General features: G+C 34.8%; 1 pseudogene; it reads right to left on the minus strand.

The window, feature by feature from the left end:
- Window positions 1-2374: 2374 nt before the first annotated feature.
- Window positions 2375-6315, minus strand: LOC104864000 (annotated as a pseudogene).
- Between the last annotated feature and the right edge of the window lie 18260 nt (window positions 6316-24575).

A 24575-nucleotide genomic window follows, 5' to 3' on the forward strand; every position in this document is an offset into this window, starting at 1 on the left:
GAAGAAAACAACTGAGATGCTGAGAGTTCCTTTTCCAGGATCACACATCCAATTAACTCAGAAAGTTTGGATAGGAATATATTAAATATCAATGTCTTATTTTCTGAAGTCTGATAATATCTCTGTTTGAAACAAATTGTTCTGATCTCATTTTCCAAGGCTTTCACTCATGTGTCCTCTTATCTTTTGCAGTATTGTATTTACTTTTATTGCGAGCTAATGTTTTGGTTCTTTTATTCTAAGACTACATTGAGGTCTGCATTACATTGCATTTTACAGAAGAATTTGAATTTTATTTGATACTATGGAATACTTTATCTTAAACTGTCCTCGTGAGGCCTTTGGCATACAATTATCACTTCATACTGAAAACTGACATCTTAGCTGGATTGTAGTTACAAATTTTCATGGTTTGCATTCTTTTCCATTCAACAACAACTTTGAGAGAATCATGTATTGTTAATCCTTCATCAAAGAAAATTAATTTATTTCTTCACACTTGCACAGAAGTCAGTCTCTCAGCTTTATAGAGAGGGGCTATCTATTCACATCTTTGGGGAACTACAACATTATGTCCTGTTTCCCAAAAACCCTAGGCAAGAATGTAAAGGTTTATGGCTTCTTGAATTTTTATGAATCTTCAGAGCAAAAGAAAAATTTGCACTTGCCTATGAAATTTTCTTTTTTAATTTCTGGCCTTGGTGAAGTTGTGTGACACTAGCTCTGCAATTTAGGATTTTTAGACTATCTGATAGAGTGTCTTTCCACAGAAGGTCTTTCAGAATATCTAAAAGTATTTTTACTTTTATTACTACTTTATTATTTCTAATTCAATCAGTAAAAGCAAAGAAGACCTATGTATAAATTATATGTAGAGACAGGTGGATTAATTTTCCGCTCTGTACATGGCTTTTATCATTTACATAATACAATATAGCATCAATGCTGAGTAGCACTATTATGTGCAATACATAAATATGAACTATCTATCTGTACACATCTGCAGATCTAACTTGGAACTAAGGTACATAAAATTGAAAGCAAAACTGAATGCCTTAATAAAAGTAAAAACTAGGACCAAACACTGCAATAAATCAGAAGTAGTGCCTCGTGTACATACTTAACTATTTACAGTTGAAAACAAGCATTAACATAACACTAGTCTAACTATACTCCTTTATACATATATAAAAACCCACGAGTTTCCTACATCACAGGGAGCCTTCCATGATAACACAGAACTGATATTACCAGACAAGTATCAGTGAAGTACACCGCCTTTTCTAGTTATTATTGTACAATGCTGTAGATAATGAATCCCATGCAATACACCCAAGAACACTAGAGTCCTACACCCAAGTACAATTAATATGATAAAGCAGCCCTTGGCAAGTGGTGCTGGATACCACTAAGAAGTCTACTGCAGTCATGTTGGTTATGATTTTCCATGCAGAAGGGTACAATTGCATTAAGAAGTGAAGTCTTTAAAAAGCTGTAAGCATTCTTTTTTGAACCAAAGCATTCAATGAAAGATGCACATGAAAAATTAACTGCTCAGATACCTTTGCAACTTAAAATTCAATAGAGCTTTTGTATATGAAAACCAAACCTAGTTTTAATTTCTTCTTGTAAAGTGATTAATCCTAGTGCAGTTGTATGCTACACGTTTAGTAAAAAGAATAATGCAGACATCTGGTGCAGGCCAGCACAAGCTTCAAAGATTATCTCAAGACTCTGTTGTTGTCTTGATGGTTTTACTTATAATCAGTTAGGATGTATATCTTTCACAGAATTTCTTATTTGACAGCTTTTAGAAGATCCATTTAACCAGGCATACAGTAGGCACCAAACACTGGTTTCACAGAAAGGAAGGTCTGATTCTTCTTTATAGCTTTCATCCTGCTTCCAAAGAACATGCGGAAATTGAGAGGAGAAAAGTCTAACTATGGTAAAAGTAGCCTACCAGTCCTTTTCTGGTGTACCATTAAAAAAAAATAATAATACAGGCACATAGCACTAGCCAAAGATTATATCTTGATTACATTTCCAAAAGGCAGATATGTTGCAAACCCAAAGAGACTTATTTTGCTTGGCACTTGGGAACTAAATGTTTTCTCTATTATCTGTTATTTCAATTTGCTGTGCAATTTCCATTCAATTTTATACAGGGGAGGGCATATATATATTATAGGGTTGTATCTATCCAATTCTGCCTGTAACAAACCCCCAAATATCCTAAAATATCAATCATAAGACAGACAAGTGTAAAGTAAAACTCTGGAGAACATCAAGGAAAATGGCCATGCATCTGCTTTTTAACGTTTTCCCACGCTATATTAGAATGAAAAGTTTCAGTCTCTTCCCAAGAACTAATTTATATACGCTGGATTTTTTTTTCAGCCACAGCAAATGGGTTTTCTTTTCAGACTTTTGTTGCAGCTTCTGCCTTGTAATCATTATGGGCAGTTGTGAAGCAACAGTGAATCCCACAAAACCAATTTCCACCTCGGCAGCCAAATCCAGTAAGGCCAGCTTTCTTTCTCGAATCCTCTGTTCTTTGGTTTGGGCAACTCGGGAGCTTTTCTTCACTCTGAGAGTACTGGGCTGAGAAACCGAGGGACTGCGCTGAGTAACAACTGGCTCTGACACTTCTGTCTTCGGGGTGTTTTGTCCCCTCTTGAGATGCTCTTTTCTATCATTTGCTGAGTTTCAGGCAAGGCGGCCACAGGCACATTTCTTGATTTTTCAGATGTGCTGCCAGCAGCACCTTCACAGTTGTTTAAACTCGCGTCTACTCTCTCTGCACAGATGGGGGTGGGGGGAAGCAGAATCTGAAGTAGGATCGTGGGAACCTCTAGCTGGGCAGAGTGAGAGGGCGGACGGGGGCGAGCCAGGCCTGTGCGGTGCTGTACCCGCTCACTGCGCTGTCCCAGCGAGGTCCTGGTGGGGTGCGGACGGCTCCGCCCGGGTGCTCAGACTCCAAGTGGATTAATTGTACAAAATTAAAATAATTTTTTTCAAATTCAAACACAAAAACTGAATTTGAGGCATCTATCTCCCTTTTGTACATGTATAAATTTCTTGCAACGAATTTAAACGTTATGTACACACAAATGTAGCAATAAAATTTTTAAAAAATCATTAAACGAAATGTTATGACGCCAGACTCATTCAAATGTTATACTATTACAACACTACCCTCTAGTGGAGAGCAGTAGAAATGTTCTTCTTTCCATTCACCTTGTAGTTGGAAGTTACTTCTATTTAAAGTTAAGACATGAATTTTCCTGTTAAATTTTTTTTCATTCTACCAAATATAAAATATTTCTCCTTAGTAGGTAATTTTATATATAAAAGTAGCACACTTTTTATATGTAAAGTTTATTTCACTGGACAAATTTACATAAATATATTAAAGGGTTTTCTGAGAGGTTCAATCTATTTTTCCAATTTTCTGCTGTATTTTCTCTCAGTGGCACCCTGACCCACATTTATGTTCTTCTAACATTCAGAAAATTATAATTTGAGATACTTCCAAAATCCGTATTAAGGATATCGTCACTAGAAATTTATGGTAATTCTCTTCATGATGTAACATGTTCAGAAGTCCACTATTTGATAAGAAAATAAAAATTAAAACATTGGTTAATGGGTTGCTGGTGTGCTGCTTCAAAAGTAAGGTACTCCAATTTTAATAATTATACCCTAAATGAAAATCATCAAGACTCAGAGCTTTACAGTTTAAACAGAAAGCAATATGACCCAAGTATTCTGATTAAATATATACATGTATATGATACTGCCCGTCTTTAAAGAAAATAATGAACAGTCATATAAAAATAAAGGCTTGAAGCAATGAAGAAATTGCTACTCTCTAGAGGAATGACCATTAGCAAATTAATACCACTGCTTTTTTCAGTTATTAGAATAATAACATTACCATCACAGAGTAATTATGGGATGAAATGCTGTGATACATATAAACCATGTAGCTAAGCACATGATATAACTCCCTTTTCTTCCACAATATTGAAATTGCTGCTCAAATTAAAAAGAAATATATGAGGCATTATAACAATACAGACACTTATCAGGGTTATCAAGCAAGCCAAAGAATTAATAGCCCTCAACCCACACATATTCTGTGTGTATGACTCGAGAATATAGATCATTTAGTTAGGTAATAAGAATGTTTTAATATTTTGAGACAAAAAAACAATCTTATTTCAGAGCTCAGGATTTAGCTCAGTTTCTCCACCTGCCTTGCAAGAGCAAGGACCAGAGTTTATTCCCCAGCACCCCCCAAAAAAAATCTTATTTCAAAAGTCTAAGACTTATTTCAATGAAAGATTTTATTTGAGAAAGCTGCACACTACTATTTCACTGGAAGTTTATTGGCATGCATATTGGTCTTCATATTCCTATAGATAACTAATAACAAAGACATAACTGCTTTAATCATTATAGTAGCATTAATTCTATTTTAGATACATTTGTTAATATTGTTAACATACAGTGGCATTCCCACTGGAATGCAATAATTCCTTGTTGAGAATCTAATCTTTGCTTCTATGAAGTTTTGTGTACTCTATAATATTCTACCTTATTAAAAGCTTGGGGACTATATATTTGGCTTGTAGAGAACACTCAGATTATATGCTTTAAAATATTTCATGTTGAACCAATAACTGTTATTTTCTTTCTTTCTTTCTTTCTTTCTTTCTTTCTTTCTTTCTTTGGTACCAGGGATCAAACTTGGGTCCTTGCGCTTGTGAGGCAGGCAGCAGAAAAACTGAGCTAAATCCCCGGCCCTAACCAATACCTTTTAAAACATTGTGTAATTTAATCAAATACATGACAAACGGTTACACAGGCATTGTTTACTACTGTAGTAAAAAATTCACTTGATACCCCAGTAAACCCACAGCAAAGTAAAATAAATTCACAAACACAACTAACTGAGCTACTGGAAGTTGAGAACCAGCTGCACTTCTTTGAAAGAAGACCTTAATACTGGATGCATAGGCAAGTCTAATTTATTTTAAAAATAAAAGAAAGAAAGAAAGAAAGAAAGAAAGAAAGAAAGAAAGAAAGAAAGAAAGAAAGAAAGAAAGAAAGAAAGAAAGAAAGAAAGAAAGAAAGAAAGAAAGAAAGAAAGAAAGAAAGAAAGAAAGAAAGAAAGAAAGAAAGAAAGAAAGAAAGAAAGAAAGAAAGAAAGAAAGAAAGAAAGAAAGAAAGAAAGAAAGAAAGAAAGAAAGAAAGAAAGAAAGAAAGAAAAGGAAGAAAGAAAGAAACAAAAGAGGGAACAAAGAGAAGAGTTTTTGACTATGAAGCCAAATTTTTGGATAAAATTAAATCCTTTAATGATTTTTAATAAAAACTAGAAAAGAGAAAAATGAAGTGGATTTAAAACAATATCACCTAATATTTAGAATGCAACAATTATTTACAATCTCTTCTAGGAGACGCTGGTATTTTAATAAAACTTAGTATTAGGCAAAACAAAACCAAAAATAAGTTGATAATTCTTTTATACATTTTTGAAGTTTTCATTATTACATGGCTCTGACACCTTACATTCATCATGGGGAGTCGGTATACATGAGCAACGTGTTTTAATTCTTAATTCTTTTCTTAATTCCTCTTCTCTATGCCCTGCCTCTGTGCAGGTGATGTCCTACTCAGTGTGATTCAAAATGTCATTTGTTATTTCCCACATTGTTTCTTTACTCACTTTTTTGTTCACAACACTTATTAAAAATTCTGGCAGTGATCTTTTTTTCTCAGTCTCTGTTATGATAACAGACTTACACAATAGAGTAAGTCTATTGTGAATTTGTTTTGACCATAGGAAAAAGCATAACACCCAGGAGCCAACATGCAAAACCAGGTAAGAAGACAACGGTTTTCATATGCTCATTGTTTTAAAAAGAAAAAGGCTAAATTTATTTCTTAAGCAACTGTATATATGAAGATGGGAGTATAGGTAAAGAATATTTGAGAGGGAGTGGGAGGAGGAAGAGAATGGCTTTGAAACATTAAACTCTTTCCAACAATAATATGAAATTAAGTAACTGATATTCAGGAAAGAGATCCTCCCTAGGGAATCTAATTTGGGTTTCTCTCCACACAGGTGGGGATGACAACATAGTAATTAGATAAGAACAGCCATGAAATTTTATAACATCGGGGGAAAGAAGAAAGCTGTCCAGAGAAGAAAATCCAATTAAGATATTTGCAAAGGCTCTGCTTTTATGTCATGGAAATAGTATCCCATTTGGCCAATAGTATTTATGAAGACAAACCCAGCGTCATTGTGGTAGGAGTGTTAGCAAAGAATGTGAGCACCACGTGGAGTGGGAGACTGGGAGAAACTGCAGTACTGGTTGGTTTGGGAAAAAAGGGAGGGGGATACAACATTGCTGCTTTGGAATTTATTGTTCCAAAGGCTCGAGGCTATATCTGCCATTAATGCCAGACTCCTTTCTTTCGTGATGCTACTTCTCTCTGGCATATTAAGGTAGGGACTCATCTGCTCTTCCCCTCCTTGTCAAGGAGAACCAAGACTATATACATAATGCTTACATTCCTTGTGGGAAATTGGGATGTATGCACACTGTATCTTAATTTCTTTTTTTAATCCCCTTTCATTTCCGTCCCTCCCTTCTCCATCTATCTCTTAGTCAATTCTTTTTTGGTATATGTTTGTGACACCTGTCTATCTTCCTTGTGTTGAGTTGGTACGTGGACATAACAAGTTATCATATTGAAGTCTCTTCATTTCATGTTGTTACTTTTTGTAATTTTATAATCTGTGCTATTGGAAATGCAGTTAATGAAGGGAGGCTCAAAAATTAAATGAAATTCAAAAGTGGTCCTCAAGTCCGCTGTTGTAATCACAAACATGTTTCCAGTTGATAGTGAGAATTGAGCATTCCTAAGGCCTGGGATTTAGCTCAGTGGTGCCACTGCCTGCCTTGCAAGTGCAAGGTCTGGAGTTCAGTCCCTAGTACAAAAAAAATAAGAAATTAGAATCAAGCATTCCTATAAATATAGATACTTTCCTTCTTGCTCAATGATTTAAGAGTAATGAAAAATTCAAAATGGTGCTGGGGTCAGTTTCAACTTCTAGCTCAGTGGGGTTATATTTGTTATCTGATGGAGGTGTTCCTCTCTTGTCAACTAAGATCTCCCAACGAGAGGAATGCAAAGCTCTGAGCACAAAAACCAAATATTCTGCAGAAAGTTTATCTACTTTTACTTTCAGCAGTGAGGCACATTCTCAAATCCATATATTATGACCACATTATAGATAGTATTATATATTTTTGGCTAAGTGAAAGCATCTTCTTTACCTTTTACAGTTAAATTATGTAATTTCATGGGCTTGCTTCTCTACCAGCAATACTGCAATCCCTTTTACTGTTCATGGGCCATTTCACTATTGCATTGGCAACATATTCCTCAGTGATAAAGCATAAAGAGTGCCCACAAACTTGTGCCAGATTTTCCTGGGGAGTTTTGCCAGTGTGGGTGATATTAAATCACATTCCAAACCAAAAACAATGCTCTTTGCAGAGTATAAAAGACAGTAAAATATTTAATAAGTCTATGGCTGATGAAACCTTAGCAGATTCCCCCCGAAAGGAAAGGTAAATGCTTATGTACTTGCATAGCTGTTCAGTAAAGAAATTCTTTGACAGCCTCCTGCTAGCATAATCCCAGTTTACTCCACTTGCCACCAGGTCACCAGCATGACACCTGGTGAACGAGATCATATCAGAGTTTCACCACCATGGATACCTGCTGGGAGGAGCTGTGACCCTATACCATGGCGAGAGCCAGATCAGCCTTGTTAAGTAGCTATCACGGTGTCCACTCCCTGAGTTGGTACCATGTTAATCTAAGTGGCCTTTCTGTACTTGGACTTACTGAGGCAGCACTGGATTGGCTGGGGAGAAGAGCTGAATCTCATTTGTAGAATCTATCATTTTCTCTGTGTACTTTGATAGCATGTGCTGCCATAGTTATCTGCTGGTGAGTATTCATGTTTGAGATACACATAGTCATATTCTAATTTCTGAAAATTATGTTTACAAATCTTAAACCACCCTATTCTAGTGCTAAATCTCATGTGACAATAAAAAGTCTTGCCTTTGGGAATTTGTTCAGATTTACAATTCCCTATCTGCTACGTAGTGTCTCTCACCCAACTTCAACTGAATTATGACAATTCCTGTTCTTAAAAGCTGTTATAAAAAACTGTTATCCATTTCTTTTAAGAGCAGTTTATATTAGTAGAAGTAGTGCTAGCTGTAGTAGTAAGTAGAATTTATGAAGTATAGTCACTTTATTAGGCAATGTGCTAAATGTTTTCCATGTACTATTTCAATCTTGTTAACCCAGTATTAAATATTATATCAATGAGGTAATTGAAGCACAAAGATATCAAGTAACTTCCCAAATACATAAATATAAAATGAAATTTTGGGTTTGAAAACCTAGAATAAGATTTTGAGAAGAGTTTGGAAGGACACAGAAAAGAAAATGAAAGATTTAATACTAAACATATTGAACGTCAGTCACTAATTTATATTCAAATAAATGTTAAGAATCAAGAGAAGAGGTATGCAGCAAGGCTAATTTCTGAGACATTTTATCAATACGACATTTGCAAAGTAATATTTAAGGGCAAGAAATAAGATTCAGAGAGATTAGAGGTAAATAAAAGAGTGTCGGTAGGCTTGATTCAGTGCTGAGAAACTTGTCAAGGGGAAATGGGGTTTTGGCAAGGGGTCAAGAAGACTGGTTTCATGAAAAATACATTCTTCCAGAAAGAGGAGCTGCGGTATCTTGAGTCAGTGACAGATGCAATTCAGAAGTTGCCTCAGCAATTCTAAGTTTTGTGCCTGTAATTCAGGCTCTACGCGTTTTAAATACAATTCCTAGAAAAGGACACACCTCTGAAGTATAACTGCCAAGTATTCCTAAGAGGTGAGAGCTTAGGAAATAAGAACTTTTACTTTCAGGAAAATTGGGCTAGTTTAACTTGCATCTATCAAGTGGATACAGGAAAAAAAGAGAATAAACGAGAAAGGGGCTGAAAGTCGTAGAGAAGTGCTAGTAAGTGTTCAAGCACTTTTTAAAATTCAGAAAAGTTGGGGTGAAGAAAGTCGCATTGCATACAGAAAAAATGCAATAGTCTGTCTTTCTAGAGTCTTGACGTTAGTAAGAAATGAATGGACAAATATTAAGTAAGATAAAAAATTCACTCATCTTTATCCCAATTGGATGCCACATAGGTTGCTAAAGCCAACTCAGACCTCATGCCGGGCCTTCTGAAAGAAGTCATTTTAGACCTCACACCTAAGAAAAGAAGCAGACTCTGCTTTCATGAGAGGAAGCATTTACAGAAATCCTCTGTAATTTTTGTAGGCGGAAGATCAGCCTGTTCCAAAATTTATTTATCTACAATTTCATTTAGTTATGTCAATATGAGCTCATTGGTATGTGTATATATTTTGAGTTCTAATCCATACCTCCTTGCCTGGTTTTCAGATTTCCCAGCTTTGGCCACAGGGAACATTTTCAGTTTAGCTACAATGCATCTTTCTAAAAAATAATTTCCTTACTTTATGGCACTACAAGGGCTCATCTTATGCATTTCTTTCTCCGGTCCTAGAATCAGCAATTTTTCTATGGATATGTAGTACCTTTTCTTAGAAAATCATATTGCAATCTTAAATGTGAGCTCAGGTACCTCCACTGCACTGACGAGCACTAAAACATTCCTTCTACCTTGTTTTAGCATGAATTGTCCAACTGTGCTCCATCCTCCCTTTTTTTTACTGTTCAAAAAACAAAGTAATGGAAATGCTAATCACCTGGACTTGATCAGTACGTGATCAGAGGTTTGGAAAAAGACAATGTCATTTGTATATATAATGGTGTACGGCATGGCTATACAGAATAACACATTTGTGACATCCTTAGGAAAGCTGATGCGCTTGCAAAAATCAATATTGAGTGAAATAATCCAGATACGCAAGCTTAAATACCATATGGTACCTCTCATTTAAGTGAGGTAAAGTACAAAGAGAATAAAGGAAGTGTAGACGGGAACAAGGGGGTGTATCCCTTGCAATAGAGAAGAGGACCAAGGGAGCAAAGGCAGGGAGTGAAAGGAGGGAGAAGGGAAATACAAAGAATAAGTTATGCCGTGTAAAGGAGCACAATAAACTCAATTAACGTTACGTGCCATAACATTAGCTAGGATTAAAACATCAAGAAAAATGCAAATTGGAATTGGGGAACTGGAGGAGGATGAAGGGAAGGGGAGGAAGGGGAAGAGGATTACAAAAGAGAACCAAGCTGTACTATGTGCATATAACCATTCCCCAAGGTGACTGTCAACTGAATGTAATGCAAACATGTACTGATAGAATTTAAAAATCCAGTTTGTGGTTACTAATTTTGGTTGATAAAATGCCACAAGAAAAAAAATCGGATCAGTTTTTCAGCAGAATTTAAAGAGACTGTAAGGATTTCTGACATTGTGTTGAAAGAATTTAAAGAGACTGCAAGGATTTCTGACATTGTGTTGAAAAACAGTCATTTTTAATCAGATCAAAGATATGGTCGTTACAACACAGACTTAGGTAGAAGGTCAAAGTCGAAATGCAGCCTGAGGATAAACACTGCAGTAATACTTTATTTTTTATTTATTTATTTTTTTGCAGTAATATTTTTAGAAGAATTTTTAAAGGATTAAAATGCTGTCACTTAGCTTCCATTGGTAGAGACTGGGTTTGGAAATATCTGTGTGGATGAACAGAATTGAATTAAACCACATAGTGGGTAATGAGAAGATCCACTTGGAGGTTGTAGGTAAACACTACTGTTGTGTATCCAACAGATACCCTTTCCTTTCTTTTCTCTTTGAAAAATGAGTGCTAACTTCATTTTGGTGTCAGAAGGCTGCGTGACTTCAGAAACTGAATCTGTTCCCTAGCAGGAGGTGAAATATGACTAGACAGAAAAATTTCATTCTCTAGGAGAGATGCTGATGGTTACCACAGATCCCGCTAATGAGATAAACATGAAAGCTTTGGAACAGTGAGTTGCTGGGAAACACTGTCCATATTTACAAGTAGAGACACAGCTTTTCTTTTTGTACATTTTGGAAATTGTTCTAAGTAACACTTGGAAATTCCATAGACACCCAGGACACTGTAAGTTAGTCACCTTTTCATCACTGAGACAAAACACCTAACATAAACAACTCAACATCAAAAAGGTTCATTTTGTCTCAGAGTTTCAGAGGTTTTAGGACCACAGTAGTGTGTTCCGAGCCAGAGAGAGAATGATGGAGGAAAGGTGCTCACCTCACAATAGCCAGGAAACAGAAGAACAGTGAAGAGTTAGAGGGAAAAGCAGGCACTGGGGACAAGACTGTGTCCTCCTGGTCATATTCCTAGTGTTCCACACTCTGGACAGCACCCAGGCCCACTTCTGGACAGCACATCCACCTATGAACTCATGAATACGTTGATTCATTAATGAGGTGGGCCCCCGCAAGACATAATCACTCTCCAAAAGTTTCTCCTCTGAATACAGTAGCTTTGGGAGGATGTATTTTGACCTGAATCACAAAACACCCACAGGCATTGTCTGGTAGAGTGAAGTGGTACTGTTATTCTAGGAACGGAAGTCTACTGTTGGGATACTGATCTAATTTGGAACATCCTGATAACACTGTTTTCTTTATGTATAAGGCATTCTTTGCTGGATTTTTTTGTGCAAGTAGACTAAAAATGAGGCAATAATAAATTTAGCTAGAGAATGTATAATTCATATTATTAAAATATATAAATAAAAGCTAAATATTTATTGATATATCCAAATTCTGAAAATATAAGATTAAACAATAAAATGACTTTGGAAAGTTTAAGAATATGGATATAAATTGAATAAAAAAATAAATTTAACTTCTTACATTATTTTCTACAAGAGGAAGATAAATTGAATAGGCTAAAAAGGTTTTGAGTAAATATGAAATCAAGTTCCTGTGACATATAAATAAAAATATGTAAAGCAGCAATGTTTGTTATTATTTACTGATAAACACAAATACATATTTGACCAGAACTTATTAGAATGAAGATGATTAATATGAAATAGGATGTCAATATGCTGTATTGATGTTGAGTTATTTATAAATAAATGTTTTCTAATTTGCTTGCAAATTTGAAAAAAATTAGTAAATATATTTTAATCATAATTTGTGTAGTCTCAAAAGTTTTATTAGTGTATTAAATATAAAGCCCTGATTTATTATAAGCAAAGTAAATCTGTATTTATAAAATTTAATAAGCTAGACTTTATGGTTGGGCCCTGCTGTGTTTCAAGTTGTTAATTAACAGAGAAATCACATGATTTATTCCATTGACATACAAACACATACACACTGTATTGTAATACAGGCTTCCTTGCATCTTTTTTCTAACATCTTTTAAAACTTTATCTACTCTTATGTGACTTTATACAGAAAAACAAATACCCTCAATTTGAAAAAAAGAGAAAGCTAATAACAAACTTCTATTTAATAATTCCATTAAAAGACAAAACAGCCAGAAAAGAGAAAAAATACCACTTGTCATAATAGATTTGGAACATGCCCTCCTGGGGTCAAGGCTAAATATATCAAAAACATATTTGAAGCTAATTTTTAGTGTGTCATGTAATTAAATATCAAGGGAATCAATACTGATTTCTAGGAGAGAAGCATTTCTATTATAAGAGAAAACATTTTCAATTATATTTTTAAAATTAAATATTCTAACTTTATCAATAATGCTCTGATATATTTAACAAAACAATTTAATTCCTTTATTAAGATAAGGACATGTTGATTAGGAAAACATGTGGCACTTTTTCTGATTTTTTCATAACTGATCAAATAAATTTTGGTAAGTTAGTATATAAATTATATTTACCAATGCATCATTTATCTTACACAAATGTGATAGGAATGATCAATGAATACATAACTTCAGTAGTCTGTATTTAAGCAAATACAAATGCAACTCTGAAGATTGGACGATGACATCCTCTCATACTGAAAATAATTCATTTTTTGGCTCAGATCAAATATTCGATGAAAGCAAATCCAGTTCCAAGAGAGGTTTAACAAGCTGTGAAGAAAGCTGTTGTAAGTGCTCAGCCACTGAGTGCTCTCTAAATCCACGTTCCTGATGCTTCTGTTCCTTGTCAGGAGCCCCCAGAAGGACTGGAGACAGATGGCTGCGTGAGCGAGGAGGAGATAACGCCTAATGCTTCGAATCACAAAAGAGACTCAATGGTGCAACAGGATCATCTCAAGGTACTTATGCAAGGGGCGTGGTGAAAACAGAGTAGGGTGAGAAAAAAGTGAGACAAGGATCAGAATTAACTATGAAATACGGAAGTGTCCTATAATATATTTGTATTCACTGAAAACCAGCTTCCAACCAATCGCCCACCGCCGTGTGGCTGCCACTCCCAGCAGTAGCCCTTCACACCCCGTCCCAGGGAAGGCTACGTTTCAGCGCAGCGCTCAGGTGTTTTCTCCATGTCGGTTCTGTTCTTGGCTTGGAAGAGGAACCGCTCCTCCTGCTGGGCACAGCTCTGACCCTCTGCAGATTCTGGGTGCCCCTTCATGCGCTCGTTGCCCTTTGTGCAAATAAACAGTTTATCTAGCGTTTTTCATTTAACAATGTGAATGATTTTCTTTGGTGTGATACGAAGGGAAATACAGCACATTGTTCTAATGAAAGCGTCAAATTAGACCCTTTGAAAACATTATTTAAGAATGTGAGATGTTTAATAATTATATTTTAAGTCTGAAATCGATGCAATGGAAGGAGGGATTTTAAACAATGCAAATGACGACAAATCATGCATTGGGACAGGGCTGCACACATTGATCGTTTCACCACACAGTCTTCCACCGTGGCCTCTTCACAGGTAACATGAATGATATCAGATTTTGGGTTTTCTTGTTCTTGTTGTTCTGTTATTTTTTATTGATTTTTTTTTTTTGCACTTAGGACTTCATATTGAGATACATCTCTAGTTTATTAATAGCTTATTTATTTATTTTTATTTTTTCAGAAGGGATCTCTCTAAATTGTCTAGGCTTGGTCAGAACTTGGGCGATCCTCCTGCCTCAGCCTCAGAGTGCAGCGATTACAGATGCATGCTACTTTCATTTTTTAAATTATTTTAGGGAAGGGAGATTTAGCTCAGTGGTTCTACCACCTACTTTTCAAGCACAAGGACCCAAATTCAATTCCTGGTACCAAAAAGTAAATAAATAAAAATTATTTTATTAGTAATGTTCTCAACACTATACACCTATGAGTACGACTTCCTAACCTAGGCTGTAGCCCCTTTTAAAAATGTTTGATTCTATTGAAAACAATTCACTTTTTTCTCCTACAGGCCAGAACTTTGCTGGCTATAAGTCCAACAAGACTCTGTTAAAGCTAATAACAAGAATCTACTGTGAAGTATCAACATAATTTATATATTATGGTTCATCACAGTCCTGACTGATTTGAATACCAGGGATGCGCAGACTAATACAAATTTAGGTTTGGAAACCTGCACTGTAGAGAAATGCTGATATTCAAATGAGGGACAACTAGACCCTGAAATGTTGTGCCCAGGAATAGAAAGAAAAGAAATAAAAATATTTCAAGATAAAATGCAAACTCCTATTTCAATCTTTTTACAATGAATTAGGTGCATAATTTTTAATTCATTTATTTGTTTTGAATTTCCAAGTACTTTTTCAAGGTATTAGGGATGCTGCTGTATGTTCTAGAAATATGAAGGAAATTCTTGCATTCAAGGAATTGACAGTCTGGTGGGAGAATCATTCACTGCCATTTCCATGACTAGACTAGCGTATGCTACAGTGCTGTAGAGGATAGCAGGCCATGGAAAAGTTCTCTCAGTTAGACTAATACACCACGTAAGTGTACTTTCTTTCCTTATTCCCTCTCTCTCTTTTAAAATGTATTTATAATATTAAAATGCATTTATAAAAGCATGTGTAATCTATAATTATACAATATATCATTATAAATTACAAGTTTTGTACATGCTTTTCTCATGAATCATAGAATATCAGGCCCGTAAACTCAGAGACTCCTTTCTCGTCACTTATATAATATTATATCGTACGGAGTCATTGTTTGTGCACTCCTGGTAAAGGAGACATTACAGTTGCAAGAAGGTTGACTCTAAATGTTCTTTCTAATAAAGCGCTATACTGTCTTTGATAGTTAATTCCTTCTACCTTGGCAGAAGCTCAATATATGGCTTAGTAATCTTTCATCCACTCTTCCAGGCATGAATTGGTAAACCGAGTTGCCCTGCATTTGACCTCTGTCTTAATAGAAAATTATCTCAATATATGAACCAGAATCCGATGAGACAGAATTTACTGTCTGGCTAAATATGGAAAACAGCTCAACTTATCTAAAATGTGACTTATTTTCTACAAAATAGAAAGGAAAATATCAGAGAAACTCTACAACTTTTTCAGGAATAAAGCAAGATTTCTGATAAGGCCTTATGAACAAGCTCCCTTGATTTACAATCTCATTAATGATAGTATACATGGATTCAAAGTCACTTGCTTCATATTATTTTAGTTGCACGTTGATGATCATCTTAATTTGTAGTTCCTTGGTGAATCTCTTTTTATTTAAAATGCTCTTCAGTCAATGACCATATCTGCAGGGAATAACAATTGCAAAGTAAGAAAAGAATTTTCTACAGAGAGTGGTGGTTTAATCAAGGCATTCTGCTATTAAAATCCTATTACTGTGCAATGGCATTTTACATACTACATAAAAGAAAATGAATCATTTCTGGATAATGAAATTGTATATTCAATAGGGCTTATTAATAGTAACATAATAAGCATTCAATTAATAAACACAGGAAAGAAAAATACACTTTTTTACTGAGTAACACATGTATCTTAGTATTGCTTTTGTACGGTGATTTGTAAAAATTTCAGATCTTCATATGCATGTGCCTTAATAACTATATCTAACACCGATTAGAGAATAACGATAAAACACTTGAAACATAACTTTAACCACAATTATGTTATATTATCTATCTTTATATGTTTGTGTTAGGATAAAAAATTGACTCCCTCCTAATAAAAAAATGTACAACCCCATTCTTAAAACCTAAGGATGGAGGAATCTGGTTGGTTTTAATGTATTCACAAGGGCTTATATTGCTGCAGCTCAAGACCATGGTATGTTGCAAAGGGTGAAACAAAGCATTACTCAGAGTCAGTGTCCAATCCAAACCCCAGTAAGGACTGGAGGGGCTTCCATTAACTGAGACCCCTCAGCAATAGGAAGTCTCCAATAACACTGAACTAAAGTTTCTGTGGCTTTTTATTGTTAGAACCAGAGATCTAGGACAAAAGAAAAAAATAAGAGCACATGGGCAGGAAATTCACATAAAGGACAAGTGAAAACAGGACATCAGGGTGGTCTATTTAATGACCAACCTTAGGATGAATCTAAATGATAAATCAGAGTAGGGGGAAGACAGAGACAAGATAATTCATTCTTTAAGGTAGTGTGTTTGATCCTACCTGGACTCGTTGTCCTGTAAATTACCTTTTAACCTCTAACCATACATTCTTGGAGGTTTTGGGCATGTGGCTCGAAAGGCCCCTTACCTGAACATATCTATCTCATACTTACTTCTGGACAATGCCCCTGATTTCTCTTGTTTGTTACATGAGTTTGGGAAAGAAGAAAATGGTGAAGTGAGGAGGGATATTGGGCTTTGTGGAGAGAAGTCATCAGTTAGCATCTGCTGAAATAGTATAGAAAGGGCTCTTAGGACTGCAAGAAAGGACAAAAATAAAATTATTCCAAATACAAATGCAAATATTGAAACCAGGGAACCAGTTTTTGGAATTCCTCCAGTAGGCAAGATATAATTAAGAAGATATGATGTAATACATTAGTAATCCATATGAGCTTATCCAAATGTTGATGGCTGCTGATTCTGACAATATCAGTAAAGGAAGGAATAGCTAATCACTAATCAGACTCATTAAAAGGGATATAAGTAGGTGATGGAAGATAGACATAATAAAGGTCCAACAAGCCCACAATGCTGCCACCATAATTAAAAGTTAAACTTTAATTCATGATTGAATTATGCTTTAACACCATAAGATTATGGAAGCCCCATTTTTAAGGGTTAGGTTATAAGAAAGATGGATAATTGAGAGATTGATGGGGTGATATTAAATCCACTACAAATCCAGGTCATCTCCTAGAGAAGCTCACATATGCAAACATATGGGAATATTAGATTTAGGAAGATTCCTATGAAACACAGAGGAATCTAGAAGTCTGGCTGTGTTAATGAAAACTTATTGAGAGGCCACTTCAGTATGATTAGACCGTGTGAGAACATGACTGATATGCAAGGTTACTAGAGGTGACATTAGACAATATACATAGAGCAAATTCTTCAGCCAAGAAGTATATTCATGGGGTAGTAAATGCCAGCCAATAGAATATCCAAAGTGACCATAATTTTATCATATTCTCTCTCTGTCTCTCTCTTTTTTTTTATTTTGGTTTTTTGAGACAGGGTCTCACTATGTAGTTGTGACTGACCTGTAACTCGCTATGAAGCACAGGTTGGTCTCAAACTCACAGTGATCCCCTTGCCTCAGCCTCTGGAGTCCTGGGATTACAGGCGTGTGCCACCATGTCCAGGGTATCATAATCTTTTAAAGGTTAGGAAGGTATAGCTATGCTCTACCAGTATAAGAGATATTCTTTGAGAAGGGAGGCTTAGGGTCTCCCCAGATGAATATATCAAAGAAAAGGGATGGAAGTATATAAGCTCAATATATTACACAACTTACTTTTGGTGTACAGTTAAAAAGAAGTAGAATTAAAGGAAATCATTTCACCTTTGCCATCCTAGATTTACAGGTGACTTGTGCTACCATTGGCTGGAAGAAGTTTTCTGGCATGGAAGGGCATTTTGGTATAGTATTTTGTTGCATTTTCCTAGCCTCTGCAGTGAGCCCTTTAATCTCTCCCTAGGTAGGTCTTTAGGACTGTCTTGTAGTGGGTAAAGGATCCCTTCCTTTTCCCTTGTTGACTATTGCTGGAGGGGAAGCATCATCTCCTGCAGCTCAGGATGAGACTGTTTCTCACCTAGTCATAAAATAAATGCATACCCGCTCCCCAAAGTGAGCAATTTCATGAGATTCAACCCTTATGGGACAAGTAAAGTCTTTCCTTTGTGGAAATGAAATGTTTGCCTCCTATGGTGAAGCAGCCTGAGGCACATTTTTTTTTTTTAATTTAAAGAAAGGTGTGTTTTATATAATTGTTCCTGTGGTTAAAGTCTCTTTTACCCTATCCCCCTCATTTTGTTTTAATAATTGAATTTTAAATAGTAAATCTTTATCACAGAGGGTGGCTGGTTGACCAAGAATGAAGGGTTGTATGGTGGCCCTTTGTCACTCTGGTGTGATGAAGGTAAAAGGGAGTTTGCTTTGGCATAGGGTTCTAGAAATAGCCATGAAAGAAAATGTTGTCTTCAAGGAAGGAGGCAAAAAGTAATCAGACTAGGTGTCAGCAGAGATATGAATATATTTAAGTTTTCCAAAATGTTCATTGTGAGTCACGTCTATTTATCAAATTTCATTGTCTTTTTGACCACAGGATTTACTGTTGCCTGAGAAGCAGATTTTATCAATAGTGATTGTCTTAAAAGTTGAATTCTTGTATCGTGTTTACAGATAACATAAATTTTATAAACATTATAAAGTTTCACAGAAAAAAGCCTTAAGATCAATGGCAACATAATATTTTAGCATAACAATCATGATGATATTATTATATTAGTACTATTAAGTTTTGTTATCTTGAAACACATTTAAATGTTCATCTTGGCATAGAATAACTTTTCAGTTTTCATTATCCAATTACAGCATATTAAATGGCAAAGGAAACTTTAACTGCATTTGTGATCTTTAACCATTCTCTGCTATCAGGGTGACATTTAATGAAACTATCTATTGATGTATTTTATAGGTTATTAACCTTTTACCTTTTAATTTCTAGAGTAACACTGCTTGGTCTATAAAGTATCTGAGTATCTTTAAGCCCATAGGGAATAACATTGGGTTAGAACAATCCATCCTGTATTTTCTACTGTAAGTTTGTACTTTAGCATAATAATATATGGTGGTGCATATCAGTAAATGCACTTGGAGAATACAGGAAGCAATCTTTGTGTTTATCCACTTGATACAAGAAACAGCAAGGTATATGCACATGGTCAAAAGTGTCAAACCTGGATTTTAATCTACATAATGCTACATCTGTGTTTCACATATTTTATCTTAGTATCACAGGGGGTACAATACACCAACACCACTCTTCTATTGTGAAAACATGTATTTTACCATAATGGAATGCAAGTGTAACTCATAGTAGCTGCACCTGCGAAAAAGTAAAGTTCATCTGTGCATTCATACTTGGCAGACCAATGACAAGATAGATATAGAAACACCAAAGGAGCAGCAGGTGTGTTTCACCCATGAAATGTTCATTGATAAATTTCTGTGCCCTCTTTTAGGTTTTGTAAGCAAGTAAATATCTGATGTGAAAAAATTAATGGCTGTTCTAAGCACTTATTACATATTTAATATTTTATTGTATTGTTATCTTATATTCCTGCTAAGTGTACATTGTGCAGTACAGTAGGAAGCTTCTGACAAAAGAAGATGAGAGAGGTGACAAAAGCAGCTTGCCACATGGGAAAAAAAAGCTAAGCACATGCGCTGTCAGTGTAAGTGAGAAGTGTGCATGGAAAAGGCAGTAGTCTTGTCTGAAAACTGCCTTAGTTGTGACAATTAAAGCACAGATTAGTTTTGTTGTACAGTTCTATTGGTATTTTCATTGTAGCTCATATAGGAATTTATTTCTGGTGTTATCTTTTAGGTATCATAAGCAAGTACACAGCTGATGTAAAAATGATGTTTATTCTAAAGAGGTAATGCATATTAAGAATGTTTTTACATATTAAGATTTGAATACTTGATTTTTTTGATATTTTATGTTCCTGTTAAGTACACATTACATAATATAAGAATCTCAAGACAAAATAGCAAGACCAGGAAAATGTCAAGTTTGTTCTACAAAATGGCCAGGAAAGCAGAGCATACGTGCTATCAGTGTAGTGGATATGTGTGTCTTGTATATGCTGTTGTCATGTGTGAAGACAGCTGCACGTGTGATAATTGAAGTAAAGTATATTTGTACTATTGGTATTCTCATCGTAGTTCATATAGGAATTTATTTCTGTTGTTGCTTTTTAGATTTTGTACACCAGAAAACAGTTGATAATGAAAATTTTGATGCTTTTTTATAAACATTCAAGAAACATAAAAAATGCAATACTTTATTTTTCTTATTTTTTCCTGTTAAGTACTCATTGTTCAATGTAAGAAAACTTATAAACTTAAAATTAGTAATTGATCCACAGTAATATTCTAAAGAACAAACCTGAGTATTATTTACCCACAACAATGTGCTTTTATGACAAAATTGGCTTTATCCCTAGCAGGAATAAGCTAGCCTCCAATATCATACCTCAGTAGCACATTACATCAAGGACTGTCCATTAACTAGCCAGATAACAGTGGCTGGCCGAGATGTGCGGCTTGCTGCCACTGCCCAGCATTGCTACGGAGTGCTGCATTTCATATTACTAGGCAAGACTTGAATGACAGCTCAGAGTGTGAACTGTGGTTTCCAGTCAGTGCATTGTCACTTTTCATCTCTGTGAAGTAGAGATATTGCTAAGTCAGGAACACACATACATTCAAATGTTAAAAGTCTGAGATCCTTATTGAGTGACCACATGAGGAAACTCAACTAGCTAAAGGAATCTAAAAGAGATTTAACTAAAATTTCTCTGAATTATCAAGAATTAAATATGCACTGAATATTTATGGATGATTAGGTGTAAAAATGTTAGTGGACTTAAAGACACAGTTGTAGATATTATCAAATTGGACACTCAAGAAAAATGAAATGATTTGCATAAAATGAAAAAGGCCATCATCACTCAGAAGGCAGTATCAACTCACCTTAAATATCAAAATGTCTCAAACAAGATGAAAAGAGAGAAGTTATAGCAAAATTTTAAAAATGCATTAACAAATAATTTTTCAAGTTTGTTTCTGGGAAAATAGTAACTCACAAATTAAAATCTGTCTGGTCAACATGAACAAAATCAGTCCCAGGCTTATTAAATTGGAAGATGCTTCAGACAAATAAATAATATTTTAAGTAGTCGGAATTACAATAAGAATATGTGTGAGTAAATATTAGGAAATATGTAAATAAATGTTAAAAATTTTCTTCAGAAGTTTTCTTTAAAAGACATGACTATTAGTGCAAAAATGTTAATATACATTGAGATTGTGACCTACAACCTAGTACAGAGGCTGTCAATGAGGAATAAAAATAACAACAGTATAAAGGAAAGAATACCATAAAAAATATTGCATTTTAAATAAAGAAGTATAATATTAAATGAAGGTAGACTATGACAAAGGATATATATTCTAACTTATGATGTGATCACTTAGTAGATAAATGGATAAACAGATATGTATAAATATGAAAATAAACATTACAAAAATCACAGAAAAGGGTAGAATAACATACAATGTTCAATTAATTCAAAAGAAAGTGGAAAAAGAAAAATGAAAATAAATAGATGGGACAAGTAACAAACATAAATGATTGATTTAAATGCTTCAATTTCTTTGTTAAATACAAAGAGAGAAACAATAGAAGATACTCTTATACCACGTTACTTAAGCGACATTGGCCTGATAGTATTTTCCTGTAACAAAACTCAGTGTATGAATCTGATGTTTTTTCATTGTCAACGTACATGCACAATACTGTGATGAGATACTAGAAACACAAGTTCTTTTTTAGGAAGAATAAAAGGATTTGTCTGATTCTGGACTCTCTTCTCTGAAATACCAGTGAAAGAAACGTCCTCAGGAGATGTTTCAACACTGAAGGACTAGGGGATAAGACCACTGTTTGTTTTGAAGTGCTGGAGCTGTGGTCTCTAGTCCAGATCCACTTTCAAATAAAGGCACAGATAACCTAGATGGATCAGTGATTTTTTTATTCAGGCACTAATAATGAGGACTCACCAGAACAACTGAACAAAACAGAGACCAAAACAAAGAATGTCACTGGAGATAAATAAATAAAGTCTATAGTAACAGTAGATGCCATAGTTAATAAAAAATCTGTTGGAGCCATAATGTGTAGATTTCTATTAAACCTCTGAATTCCTGAGAAAGTGATATACATTCCAGGACTCTAGGATGTAGTTAGGAAATTTCAAAAAATCTCAGTATTCAGACAAAAATTGGAGTATGAAAACCACTGTGATTCCAGAAAGAGATGGTTTTTCAGAACTTACGATGGACTTTATAAAAGTTAGTTTTGAGTTTTGAGTAGAAGTAATTCTCATGCATTTGATGTCTCCAGAATCACTTACAGTGAATTGTAACTGGGTTGACACAGGATGTCTCAATGTCCTGTAATACTTTACACAGCTGAAATTGCTAGATGCTTTTTCTGAGTGTATGTGCATATTTGTGTGTGGTCACAATCCCTAAACATATAAATATATGAAGTTCCAGAGATAATAAGTGTTGGTAATGCGATCCCAGTGGAAACAATAATTCTTTATTTTCTATTTCCATTGTGAGAAGAAATATTGGGAACTAACACTGTACCTTTATTTTTGGTAGCGGGGATCGAACTTGGGTCCTTGCTCTGGGGAGGCAGACAGTAGCACCACTGAGCTAAATCCCCAGCCCTAACACTGTACCTTTAATTGAGGTTTATATTCAATCATTTAAGCTGCTTATATCAACAACATAAATTTGCTATTTTATGTAACTTGTTATCACTGCTGCACTAATTGTATCCCAAAGATGCAAGCCTAATATTTTTATTGATCTATGCAATTAGTGCTAAATTCACCTTATAGAAAATCTTTCCGAAGTCTGTGTGCATCATGCATAAACAACTATTTTTATTTATTGTCACTTTAAGCAATTAGCATTGAGATTATGGATATTTCCCTACCCAAAAATATCTATAAATTACTTGCTCAGAAATAAACATTATCAATGAAAAATAGAATTGAAATAATGCAGTGGCCATAAGTGAGTATTAGAAGTTTTACAATGTTGGTAATATCGTAGTAAGTTATATTGCAAACACATATCTGTGATAGTCAAGTAGCACTGATAATCACCGTTTGCTGGTATCTTATTCTTGTTTGTGATAAAGAATCATAGCATATACAATATATATGCCCTTAGAAATGAAAAAGAAAAGGAAAAATCACCAAATAGGACACCATAAAGTGCAGTCTACCAAACAAAGAAATACCAGTGTTTAATCATGGAATTTTGTAAGCAGTGTGAGGGCCTTTGGGTCATTATCACAAGTGCCAGTCTGGGCTGAGTCAACATGTAAAAGAGGTTGGGAATTTCTGTGGGGTGTTCATTGCATGCATGCCCACCACAGACTCAAATATGAAAGAGGGAGAAATGGAAACTGGTGATCCTCACATATTAATAGAAGTGATTTTAAGGCCTTTGCAAAAATAAGATAAATTTCATTTGAGGAAGTTATCACACGACTGAGCATAGTTAAAATTCATCAGCATGCTCAACCATAGGAATAGTAATAGGTTCTGTAATTTACTCTCAGAAGGATTTTGGCTCTATTGAAATATTTCCAGAGATTTTCAGAGGCTCTAATTGGAATAAACTTCATTTTGTATGAATTATCTCTTCTGTATATGTATTTCTAGTCCTGCCCTGTAATTTTAGATGCTAAATCATCAACTTGGGTTTTTTTGTATAGCAAGACACATAAGCTATTTACCTGGAGTTATTTCTGTAGTCATTTTAAAAAACTTTTTAAATCAGAGAAAAAAAAAGCCAGTAGGAAACTGGGAAGTTGTGATCAGGTTAGGCTGAATTGAAAAGCTATTTTCTTACATGACTTTGTTACAAATAATCTGTTAATTTAAACAACATAGTAGAACAAAGGAGGAAAGTCAGGAACAATACATACATACATATATGTGTGTGTGTGTGTGTGTGTGTGTGTTTGTAAATATATGTCTGTATGTATGTTAGGCTGAGATAACTAAGAATGATTTCCTGTGAAATCTATATTGAAATTATTTAAAGCCCTTTCTAATTATGACTTTTGTTTGTAAAGTACTGGTGAATATTACAATCTGTATTATATTCACAAAAGAAAATTTACTGGTTGCTTCAATGAATCAGTTTATGAAATTTGGCAAAGGTCCTTTCAAAAAAGTAGGAATCCTGAGCCCTCACAAGATGGCAGCAGTGCAACATTAATGTTAATGATGCCTGTCATTCAAAA

The sequence above is a fragment of the Fukomys damarensis genome, unplaced genomic scaffold (genome assembly GCF_012274545.1).
Source record: "Fukomys damarensis isolate Sample0158 unplaced genomic scaffold, DMR_v1.0_HiC HiC_scaffold_35, whole genome shotgun sequence".
NCBI classification, from domain to species: Eukaryota; Metazoa; Chordata; class Mammalia; order Rodentia; family Bathyergidae; genus Fukomys; species Fukomys damarensis.